Genomic DNA, 12,425 nt, shown 5'->3' with positions numbered 1-12,425 from the left:
ATTGCACTAAAATTTTGCTACTTGCGGAAAATTTACGATAAAGGAGACTTTCAACTGTCACACGCAAAAGGGTATCGCGGATGGTGAGCTTCATACCTATATTCTACGAAGCTATTAAACAGGAATAAGAGTCTCCCTCTTCATACCACCCTGTTACAAAAATAATTTTATTTCTTGTAAAGCACTTATTAACTGGACAGTTTGTATACAGCACTGTCACAGATAATGTGTGTGGCCGCTGCAGTTATCCGCTATATCTGCCATTGTACAAGTTGACTTTCCTAATCGAGTATACCTTCTGAAACGACAGACATACCTGCCATTGCCACCTTCAATTCTGATTTACCTACAGCCACCATGATCTAACGTGCTCACTGTAAGTGAAAATGTCTCTCGAGAGGAAGTTCCAGGTTACGTGGATGCTCTGACAGTCCCTGACCTCTGCCACTCGTACAAACCGGGACAAACAGTCCGAGTGCAAAACACATTTCTGGAAACATGAACGTATCATACATAATCCACGACTATTATTTCACGTCGTTCGGTTAGTTTTTAAAAATGTTTCCTCTTATTCCTCCAAGTACCCTTATACCAATGACTAAACAAACTTATTCCAAATTCTGACATTATTTAAAACTGTAACAGCGAGCGTGTTTCGCACAGGTCCCGTGGTTATGTTGTGTATTCCATCGTCTTTGTCATGGATAAGTCGGGGATTTTCCACCCGATTCTAGATAGCTTTCACAAGCTTTATGGGACCTTTATAGCAATTCCAAAGTGCTTGAGATTTTAACATGGCTGCATCATAAAGTTTTTGTACAAGTTACTTTCAGGTATCGTCTTAGTCACAACCCTTTTAGCTATTTGGTGTAATGTATCTGACCTCTCTCCCGCCTTTCTTCACTTCCTTTTGATGGCACTATTCTTTATCAGATTCAGGTACGGTTTACATTGATCAAACAGTAAAAATGTAATGTGTACTCAGGACTAACTGCCGTTCCTAATACCTAGGGTCGTGGACATCTTCACTTGACAGGTACGCCTTTCGTGCTTGAGAACTACCAAGTGTGGTACCGACGTCGCAAGACAGAAAAAACGCAAAATCGTGACTGGCGATGTCCTTACTGGAGCTGGAAATTTAGCGTGGAATTCTACGCGAGATGAATCTAATAGTCCCCACAAAGAAAGTGTGTCTCGAAAACTGGCAGAAAATGAGAGAGTTTCAGGTCGTAGTAAAAGTACACCAGTGTAAAGACACAGCCACCACCTGCACTCTGCGGTAGGAATTCTGATGTTTCCTATGAAAGTCACTGAAAACGGTTCCCCAAATTCAGCAAAGATGATGAAGTAAGTATTCCAGAATTTGAGTCAATGACAGCTACAGATATGAGAAACTTTTAAGTCCAGATCCTCAGAGTAGTTAAGCAGTTTAAATCACTTAATGAGGGCAGGCCCTCAGGTCCAGATTGTACACCAGTTAGTTTCCAGATGTAACTGTCCCGTACTTAGCAATCGTATACAATCGCTTGCTCGAAGAGAGACCCGTACCTAAAGACTGGAAATCGGCACACGTCGCACCATTACACAAGAAGGGGATCAGGAATAATCCGCTGAATTACGGACCCATATCACTGACGTCAATTTGCTATAGGATTCTGGAACACACACTATGTTTGTAATCAAACTGCACGCCTACGGAGTACCGTCCAAGTTGAGCGACTGGATTCGTGATTTCCTGTCAGATAGGTCACAGTTCGCAGTAAATGACGAGACGTCATCGACTAAAACAGGTGTCCTACCTGGCGTTACCCAAGAATGTGTTACAACGCCCACTGTTGTCGTTAATCTACATCAGGGGTGTCCAACGCACAGTGCACGAGCCGCATGCAGCCCAAAGCAAGTGTATAAATGCTGCCCAAGAATTCAACACCTCTCACGCTATCGAAAAAAAATCCGTTTGTGTGAAGTTACGATAAACAAAAGTTTTCAATTTGAAACACTCGCCACACGAAGCTGCAAAGTACAAAATATCTGTCTGATGCGAGAAGCGGCAGTTGACACGATCCACACGGGTACTAAAAGGAATCCGGTAGTTTTCTGTTAGACGATAACTCACACAAATCTGGAGGACGTCAATTCTGCTAAATACCTAGAGATTACAATTACGAACAACTTAAACTAGAACGATCACGTCGATAATGTTGCAGGGAAGGCTAACTAAAGTCGGCGTTTATTGGCAGAACACTTGCAAGATGCAGCAGGTCTTGTGAAGAGAATGCCTACACGAAACTCGTCCATTCTCTTCTGGAGTGTTGCTGTGCAGTATAGGACCCTTACCAGATGGGACTGACGGAAGACACAGAAAAGTTTGAGAGAGGGGCAGCTCATTTCGTGTTATCGCGATATAGGGCCAGAGTGACACGGATATGATAGGCGAAAATATTTTGTTGACGCCCACCTACACAGGGAGAAATGATCACCGTGGTAAACTGAGAGACAACACACCACATTTAAGTGGTCGTTTTATCCACGTGGTGTTCGAGAAAGGCACGGTGCAGACAGAGTGCGGAGATGGTCCGGCGAGTCCTCTGCCAGGCACTTAAGTGTGAATTGCAGAGCAGTCGTGTGGAGGCAGGAGTGTATGTAAGTGGGACAGGGGTAACCAGGAAATGAAAAAAACAGTTAGAAGACATTGGTTAAATGCCATTAAAACACGTTAAATTTATTTTCATGGCAACACACAAATTGTAAGTTATTTTCACTTAAATTTTGCCAAGATACAGAAGAAGTACAATGGCTTTTATACAGTGAAATAACCGGTGCATTGAATTTTAGACGTATTCGTACATTGTTTCTGCTCATCAGGACCACACAGGTGTCCCTGCTGAATTGTTTACATTGGCCGAAGACGGACAAAAGGAAGTAATATCACCATAAGGACTCACCATTTCGAAACAAAGGTGTTCAATTTCTTTCCGTTTCCTCTTCCTATCTGACATCGTTGAAGCTCCAACAACAAATTAAACAACAATTTTGTTCAACAGTTCTACTTTACCCATCCTCTGCAAGACAACTATCTTGCTGACCGTGGACATAAGCACGTTCCTTCTCTTTGACGTCCCTCTATACTCGCAACAGATGGGCCAATAGAGGAAACTACACAACTCGATGTTGACTTGTTAACTGCCACTGCACTTGGATCCCTGTATGCCAGTGGCTGTATTTAAATTTAATGTTTGTCACCATCGATTGTTCCCTCTGCAGTATCCAATGCTATATAGTTACTCAGATGAGCGACATATCTGAATCAAGGAGGGTCGGGCAAGTGACGTTCCGCTGTCTCCGCACCTGTAACCACCTGCCTCCCTCGGGACAGGAATCGTTACATTCTTCTTGAACTCTGCGGATACGTTGCTTGCCTCATATGTCTTGCACACCAGGGGGGGGGGGGATGTTTTATCCTGGCTGGCGTAGCCAAGCATCTTAGTGACTCTGAGGGAATGTCATGTACTCCGCAGACCTTGGGTCTTTTAGTTGTCTTTTGTATCGTGAGGATTTGAAAGCAAAGTGCATAATACGTGTTAGTGGTTAAATGACAGAGGCCGTAGCCTTCCGGCGCCAGAGTCACTTTGCCTCCAATCACCGAAGGATCGCTCACATGTGGAGCTGTAGACAGTCGCCCATAAAGCGAGTGAGGCCACCTGCAGCACACTGATCATTCATCCCAAGACACACAGTGATACAGCTGAGCACCACAAGTCACATTTCTGGACTCGTTTAAGGTACTGTAATACGATTTGCCTCCATATTAAACACTGTGAGAAAGGCTTCAGTGAACGACGTATAGTCTCTTTTCATAGTTATATTAATCGCAGGGATATCGGCATCAATTTAGCTTTTTGCAATAGGACTGTTGTAGTTTCTGCTGTTAGTATCGTAGTTCTGAAAGAGACCAAGTCTACAGCATTTCGCTCTTCAAAATCTAGTTAGTACTTTCGGAGTAAATGCAGTATTTGTAATTTAGGGTTAACCAGAGGCGTTAAGTAAGTAATGCAGCACATTTGTTTTTCTCCGCCAGTTTCGCTTGAAAAAAATGCAGAATATGTTGTGCGGAATCGTGGAATACTCCCGCTTCAGCCGTCACAGTTTCATGGAGTTGCGACAGGTGGTGGTACGATACGCAGACTTCAAAATGGCGTCTGAAACGGAGGCGCGTTCCCAGCCCAGAGCCGCCACTGACGGAGGCCTGGCAGTGAACAAAAGCACGGGGAGTCGGCGCGCGAGGCGTCCGTCGTCTTCACAGCGAAGTTGCGCAAACCCGTCCGCTGTCCCGTGTGGCGGCCGGGCGGCCACGCACAGCTGTGCTTCCTGCAACATCAGAACGTGCGGACTCTCATTCGAGGTAAACGGAAGGTCAGCGTCAAGCAGGTCGCCGCTCAGCTGATCGTCTGTGTTGGTAGCGCTGGCACACTCGTCCACACTCATACACAGTGCCGACTCAGCTTCGCCAAGCCAGCCCCGCAGACGCACGATATGCAGGTCTAGACACCTGCTTGAGAAAATTTACGTACATTCTGTACACACCGCGGCAGCCCCCGTTCCATGGTACACACCCGTGGCGTCATGACACCGACACAGGCGTCGTGTTCAATACGACCTACTTTGCAACGCCACACGTACGAAGCCCTTACAATCGACAGAACTTGTCCTTAAACTGTTATCACTACAACAATTCGCAACGTTTATCAAGTTTAAGCATTTTAAGATCGTACTTTTTATTTTGCTACAGCTTTAACACATTTTTAAAACGTGTAAATGGTGTTCATGTAATCCATCGTTTGGAATACGCCGCGTGACAAGCCTCGACAATCGAATCGCGCAATCTCTGTTGCCAAACTATTTTCGGTCCAGTCACTTTTCCTTGTTGCGACATCTTACACATTCCGGCCACGTACTTAAACAGTACCGTAGTAGTCTTGATGACGGCAGAGGAGAAATGTATAATTTGTAGTCGCTCGTATGAAATGTGGTGACCGCACTCACAAGTGCTTGACTAGTCCACAGCAGAAAACTACTAGGAACTGGCGCCATTAGTCCGAACAGAATTGCTATGCTAGAACTACTGTGTACTACTGAAATCTTTAATTTCTGTTTAGTATACTGACTTTATGTACCAAAGCGTCTCTGGTATTCACAGCAGTTCTGTGAATGACGCATACTACGACTTCCTTGTTTCGTTCGGACCGGTGCTTCGATGTAAGTATAGAAACTTCCAGCTGCTAGTAAAGTTTTGCTGAGCTTATCCACATATGCGTCTTGAGGCAATATTTAGCAGGTTTTAGTTTAGTTAAGACTGGTGACATATGAAGCTACGTTGTCTTCTGGTCATAAGAAACTGGTAGCACCCGCTTGTTCCGACAGATTATGCGTAACCGCTCGCGCACGTACATCACGACGCCACACAGATTACGTTACTCTTGTAACTACACATTGAGACGAGAAAGAAAAAGAACCGCCTGATATCACCATATTTAACGACGTCTCATTAATTTTTGTGCTTGTCATTCAGCTCCCGCTGTGTGTACTGCTTCATTTGGGAGGCTTCTTAGTAACGGCAGCAAACTTTTGCCAGCGGCTCAGTCTCTGTTGCCAAACCAGAGACGCTATCAAGCCACGTCGCCCTTGCAAACAAAGCGATAAAGCAATTTGACAAACTCGTTTAAATATTCTGTTTCTATGTTCCAGTGCTTCGGGAATAGACTGAAATGGCGTTGTCTTCTCTCCCTTTATCCAGAGAGAACAGTCTTGCGATTTGACAATAGAAAGGAAAAAATCTTTCACTGGTCTGTAATTCGTCGATACCAGACGAACGAACAATTAAAATGTCGCGGAGTTTGTAAGCTGCCGCGAAAACAGCCGTGGGCCGAGAATTCCGTTACAGCTGGGAACGGAGCTGCTCGCGGCGACATTGTTGCGTCAGACGCTGTCCGTGTCGTTGCCGAGTTGAGCTCGAGTAACAAATCGATATCAGGGCGAAAAACTGCACCGCCTTTTTCTCCGTGACCGCATTACTGCCAGGGAAGGTGTCGATGTCTGCGACGCTTTTCCCACACACGGAGACGTAATGAATTCCGGCGACTTTCTCTGTACTCAGTCGGCGCTAAGACAATAGCCGCAGCCAGGCTGGAACTATATTGTTGCGGAATCTGTTTTGTGCGGCGTCTCTGGTCACAGAAACCGTAATTCCGTTTTCTTACGTATGCCTCGGTATTCCGTTGATAACACTACTGCAAATGATTTTGTCTAAGACAGTAGTGTGAATTGTTGTCATTAGTTTAGTCACGTAGAAAATTACTGAACATGTTAGAAATATGTGACGATTCCGAGATTTTACTGTTCCCTATGCTTTAGTTGCGTTACGCGTATTCGAGTCTCGTAGTATTACTTCGCATTTTCAAATGAGTTTACGTGGGTCGTCCAGCAGTGACAACGTACGTGGCGCCGACAACTCCTGCCGGTCTAACCAGCATCTGGAACGATACGCAGACGGAAGACGTGTACTCCACAGAAGCCCTGTGTAGGCTCTTCTGCCGACCGCTGAACGCCTCACACCACTGTAGACAACTGTGGCGTCACAACGTAGACATACTTGAGATATTGATTAACACCGAGTCTTCACCGTCATATCTACCTCTGAATCGACGTACAAACCACTGCGACGAGCATGGCAGAGAGTGCTTGTCACCGTAACACTTGTCACAAGTTTTCCCCTTTCCAGCCGCACATGATGGAGAGCGGGCAGAGTGTTCGCTTGGGCGCCCCCGTGCTGCAGTGCTGTGCTCAGCCCGACTCTGTACCGACGGCCCTCACCACGTGTTTCCTCTGGTATGCGTATAATCATCCCTTCCCAGTCTTAACGAAGCATAGTTGTACTTGGAGCCTTTGTCCTCATTTATCTATCAGTCGTTAACTTCAGTTCCTCATTTCTCGTTCTTGCCTTTTATGGATACGCTTGCATACTCGGTGCAGAAACATTTTTATGAAAACTGATAAGATAGCCTCTTGTACTGCACGTCGCTCGCAAGCACGGTAAATGAAATTTCGTTTTTGACAGTTTCATCCTTACCTCAATAGTAATATGTTGCAGAGCAGATGAACGTTCCATTCGCACAGGTAGGCCAACAAATGTAATTACCATCCGGACCAGACGAGATACCCTTAAGATTCTACAGTGATTATGCTAAAGAACTTGCCCCCTTTCTATCAGCAATTTATCGTAGATCGCTGGAAGAACGTAAAGTACCTAGCGACTGGAAGAAAGCGCAGGTAGTTCCCATTTTCAAGAAGGGTCATAAATCAGATGCGAATAATTATAGGCCTATTTCGCTTACGTCAATCTGTTGTAGAATAATGGAACATGTTTTGTGTTCTCGTATTATGACGTTCTTAGATAATACAAATCTCCTTCATCATAACCAACATGGATTCCGCAAACAGAGATCATGTGAAACTCAGCTCGCCCTATTTGCCCAAGAAATTCACAGTGCCGTAGACACTGGCGAGCAGATTGATGCCGTATTCCTGGACTTCAGGAAGGCATTTGATACGGTTCCGCACTTACGTTTAGTGAAAAAAATACGAGCTTACGGAATATCAGACCAGGTTTGTGATTGGATTCAGGATTTCCTAGAAGAAAGAACACAACATGTCATTCTTAACGGTTCAAAATCTGCAGATGTAGAGGTAATTTCGGGAGTACCGCAAGGAAGCGTGATAGGACCTTTATTGTTTACAATATACATAAATGACTTAGTTGACAACATCGGTAGCTCCGTGAGGCTATTTGCAGATGACACGGTTGTCTACAAGAAAGTAGCAACATCAGAAGATTCGTACGTACTCCAGGAAGACCTGCAGAGGATTAATGCATGGTGCGACAGCTGGCAGCTTTCCCTAAACGTAGATAAATGTAATATAATGCGCATACATAGGGGCAGAAATCCATTCCAGTACGATTATGCCATAGGTGGTAAATCATTGGAAGCGGTAACGACCGTAAAATACTTAGGAGTTACTATCCGGAGCGATCTGAAGTGGAATGATCACATAAAACAAATAGTGGGAAAAGCAGGCGCCAGGTTGAGATTCATAGGAAGAATTCTAAGAAAATGTGACTCATCGACGAAAGAAGTAGCTTACAAAACGCTTGTTCGTCCGATTCTTGAGTATTGCTCATCAGTATGGGACCCTTACCAGGTTGGATTAATAGAAGAGATAGACATGATCCAGCGAAAAGCAGCGCGATTCGTCATGGGGACATTTAGTCAGCGCGAGAGCGTTACGGAGATGCTGAACAAGCTCCAGTGGCGGACACTTCAAGAAAGGCGTTACGCAATACGGAGAGGTTTATTATCGAAATTACGAGAGAGCACATTCCGGGAAGAGATGGACAACATATTACTACCGCCCACATATATCTCGCGTAATGATCACAACGAAAAGATCCGAGAAATTAGAGCAAATACGGAGACTTACAAGCAGTCGTTCTTCCCACGCACAATTCGTGAATGGAACAGGGAAGGGGGGATCAGATAGTGGTACAATAAGTACCCTCCGCCACACACCGTAAGGTGGCTCGCGGAGTATAGATGTAGATGTAGATGTAGGTCATGTCCACTGTAATGCACAGTGTCTGTCGGGATGTATCTGTGAAAATATCATGTAATTTCACAGGTTTCTAATCAGCAAATGACTTCATACAGGTGTTATCTTGTGAGTTTTCAAACTGTTGTAACACAAAGTCAGATGTCTTACGTTTTATGTTCCTTCGCTCTATAACTACAATAACAGTTCTGGTAACAAGATTCAGGGCGAACATTTTAATCTGATTGTAAAATGTAAACTTCCACGCCCGTAATTGTCATAATTAATGAAATATTCCGGGCTATAATGCCGTTGTCGAAGGGATTTCACTTTAAAGCACGACGTTTCGTCCCCATGTGGGGAGGACATTTTCAAGAATGATCGTAGCTTTGTTGTTGGTCTACTGTTGCTCTGCGACAGACGACGGCATGTCTAGGGACCGACTGTTTCGTCCAGGCCAGTGCTTCGATATAAACATAGAAAGTTGTAGTTGAGATCTAACTCCTGAAGCTTATGAACGATCTGTTCTCGAGACAATAAGTCAAAGCGAATACTGAACAAGTCGCAGGCTTATGAACACGTTTCAGAGTTAGACTTGAGAGCTGTTCCCGATGGAGTAGCTTTGCGGCCAGGCCTGGATTTCCTCTGGCAGGGCTGAGCGCTCAGCGGCAAAGGGGGTACCGCGGCAGGTGGCAGCGGGTGTCGCCCCAGTGCCCACGGAGCTCTGCTGGAGGCTCGCCTACTCTGGAGAGGGCGACTCTGGAGAGATGTCAAGCCCTGTAATTATTCCAGAAACGATGTGTCCAATAAAATGTCAATCACAATTGTGTGAATAAAAACGTAGAAGTTAAAAACTATAGCAAAACTAATGAAATTCCAACTATTTATTTAGTCAGGCACCATCAATCTGGTGGTGGATAGCAGCATGGAGCCAAAGGTATCTAACCAACAAACAAAATGACGGTTTTATTACGTAAATGTGTCGAGCCATTAGAGTCCTCAACATTCACACAACAAAATGAAGCAGTACAGCATTGTTTTCTGTGTTGATTATTTCACTTTTCTCTAACGCAGTCTGAGGGAATTTCGCCTGTCTCATACATCTTGCTCACCAGATGGTAGAGTTTTGTCAGGACTGGCTCTCCCAAGGCTGTCAGTAGTTCTAATGGAATGCTGTCTACTGCTGGGGCCTTGTTTCCTCTTAGGTCTTTCAGTGCTCTGTCGAACTCTTCACGCAGTACCCTATCTCCCAATTCATCTTCATCTACATCCTCTTCCATTTCCATAATATTGTCCTCAATAACATGCCCCTCTATGGACTCTCTATATTCTCCTTCCACCTTTCTGCTTTCCCTTGTTTGCTTAGAACTGGGTTTCCATCTGAGCTCTTGATATTCATGCAAGTGGTTCTCTTTTTTCCAGAGGTCTCTTTAATTTTCCTGTAGGCAGTATCTATCTTACCGCTCGTGAGATAAGCCTCTACATCCTTACATTTGTCCTCTAGCCATCCCTGCTTAGCCATTTTGCACTTCCTGTCGATCTCATTTTTGAGACGTTTGTATTCCTTTTTGCCTGCTTCACTTACTGCATTTTTATATTTTCTCCTTTCATCAATTAAATTCAGTATCTCTTCTGTTGCCCAAGGATTTCTACTAGCCCTCGTCTTTTTACCTACTTGATCCTCTGCTGCCTTCACTATTTCATTCCTCAAAGCTACCCATTCTTCTTGTACTGTATTTCTCTCCCCCATTCCTGTCAATTGTTCTCTTATGCTGTTCCCGAAACTCTGTACAACCTCTGGTTTTTTCAGTTTATCCAGGTCCCATCTCCTTAAATTCCCACCTTTTTGCAGTTTCTTCAGTTTTAATTTACAGTTCATAACCAATAGATTGTGGTCAGAGTCCACATCTGGCTATATCTCGCGAAAAGTCCACGGGGATAAGATTGTAGAGGCCTACCGGTAATCTCTCTTCCCGCGAACCATACATGACTGGAACAGGAAAAGGGGGAAGCGACACCGGTTCACAAACTACCCTCCGCCACACACCGTCAGGTGCCTTGCCGTATACACTTTAAACGCAGACGTAGAGCCGCAGACCTGCGGTTTTCCTCAGAGAACAGCTCTCCTCACTTGTTTTTAGCAGTTTTCTTTAACAAACCGAATCAAAATTAGATGAATATGATGCAGTTTTAATTTCAAACGAGTACGGTGTGCAGTTCTCATGAGCAACTGCTGTGGAAAATGAAAGCGTCTCAGCAGTTAGTATTCTCTCTATCCTAGGTCATCAGTCAGAAATTTTCTCTCGTTTCCAATTCCCGAGAGGTTGACTTGGCTATTATTTTTTACAAAGCCATGTGATGTATGAATAACATTGAGAACGTTTTAGATGGCGAGTCGCCATGCGAACGTTTCACGGCGAGGTGTCAGACATGGTGGGGCGGGTATGCACAGCTGAACACAGCTAATGTGTTCCATTAGGAGGAAGCAGCCTGTGCTATTCTGTCATCAGCAGTAAAGACAAGTGCTGTCCACAGATGTCTCGCATGTGGGGGCTGCGCCTTGGAGTTCTGTTAGGTCGGTATAACAGTGACTGTATACTCGGAAATAGAGGCAGCTTTCACCTATGTCCGGCACCGGATTGCGGCTGCGCTCTCACCCAGTCGTGTCAGCCCCTGTGTCTTGGTGAACACGTACTTGGATAGGAATTTCTCTGGTGTCAAGTATGAAAGGGATGTCGCTACCTCATGCCTGAGGGAACCTGTGTGTAGTTTGACAGCTGACGGCTGCATCACTTAGTGGGGATTGGCGCTAACCTCCTGTGCACTCTACTGGACAGGGGTGGCGGGCAGTGTCTGCTCGTTGATTGTGTGTCTGCTGCATTACTTTGCGAGCCAGCCTGTGAGCTGCCCTGTTCATTATTTGGACAGTTTACGAGTACTGGGCATGTCTACACATCACTGTGCTGCATCACTTAGGAGGAGTCTGCATGTCTGTACTGAAATTATTTTGGTAAATTAGGAGTTGTTTGCGTGTCTGGAGAGCGTTGTTTAGGAGTAGTTTACAGATCTGTGGGCTGTGTGGCGTGACCCCAGGCATGTCAGAGCGTGTGTTTTGTGTCAGTGTGATAAATGTACTCCATCCCTAAATAAAATATTCCAAAATAAATAGAGTGCACTCCTTCCCTACTCTCCCCAGCGCAAGCTGAGTCAATTTCGCGCCATTTTCCCCCTATAGACCACCATCTCGGATTACGTCACAGGAGGGATGACAGCACCCTCTCGTGACACGAATGTGTACAGTTCACTTGGAGTCTAGATCTCATAGCGGAGACACTGCTTGCAAAATAAAAACTCATGTCCCGCACAGGCAGTGTCATTTTCCCCCATTTTACACCCACCGTCTTGGGTTATGTCATGAAAAGGATGACAGCGCTCTCTGGTGGTGGTACTGAGTACTAGGTCCTGACCTAGTGGTGAACACACTGTTTGAAGCCATATTGGATAACTGTACTTGCATCATCAGCTGATGTAATGGCTGTCATCTTGGACAGCACCCTCCGGTGGTGGTAGTGTGTACTAGGTCAGCTGGAGTGCGGACCTCCTGGCGAACACACTGGATGGTGGTGCTGTCTGTGATTGTTTAAATAAAGACTGGTGCATGATTTCGATACTTGACGATTAGCAAGCATGTTTGCAGAGTATTTTAGATGGATTATTATTTTGACAATTTACGAGTTGTTTGGCTCTCAGGACGTAAATGTACTGCATTATTTACGAGTGGT

This window comes from Schistocerca americana, chromosome 11, assembly GCF_021461395.2.
Source record: "Schistocerca americana isolate TAMUIC-IGC-003095 chromosome 11, iqSchAmer2.1, whole genome shotgun sequence".
Lineage (NCBI taxonomy): Eukaryota > Metazoa > Arthropoda > Insecta > Orthoptera > Acrididae > Schistocerca > Schistocerca americana.
The sequence above is the reverse complement of the archived record's forward strand: the minus strand, read 5'-3'. Positions refer to the sequence as shown.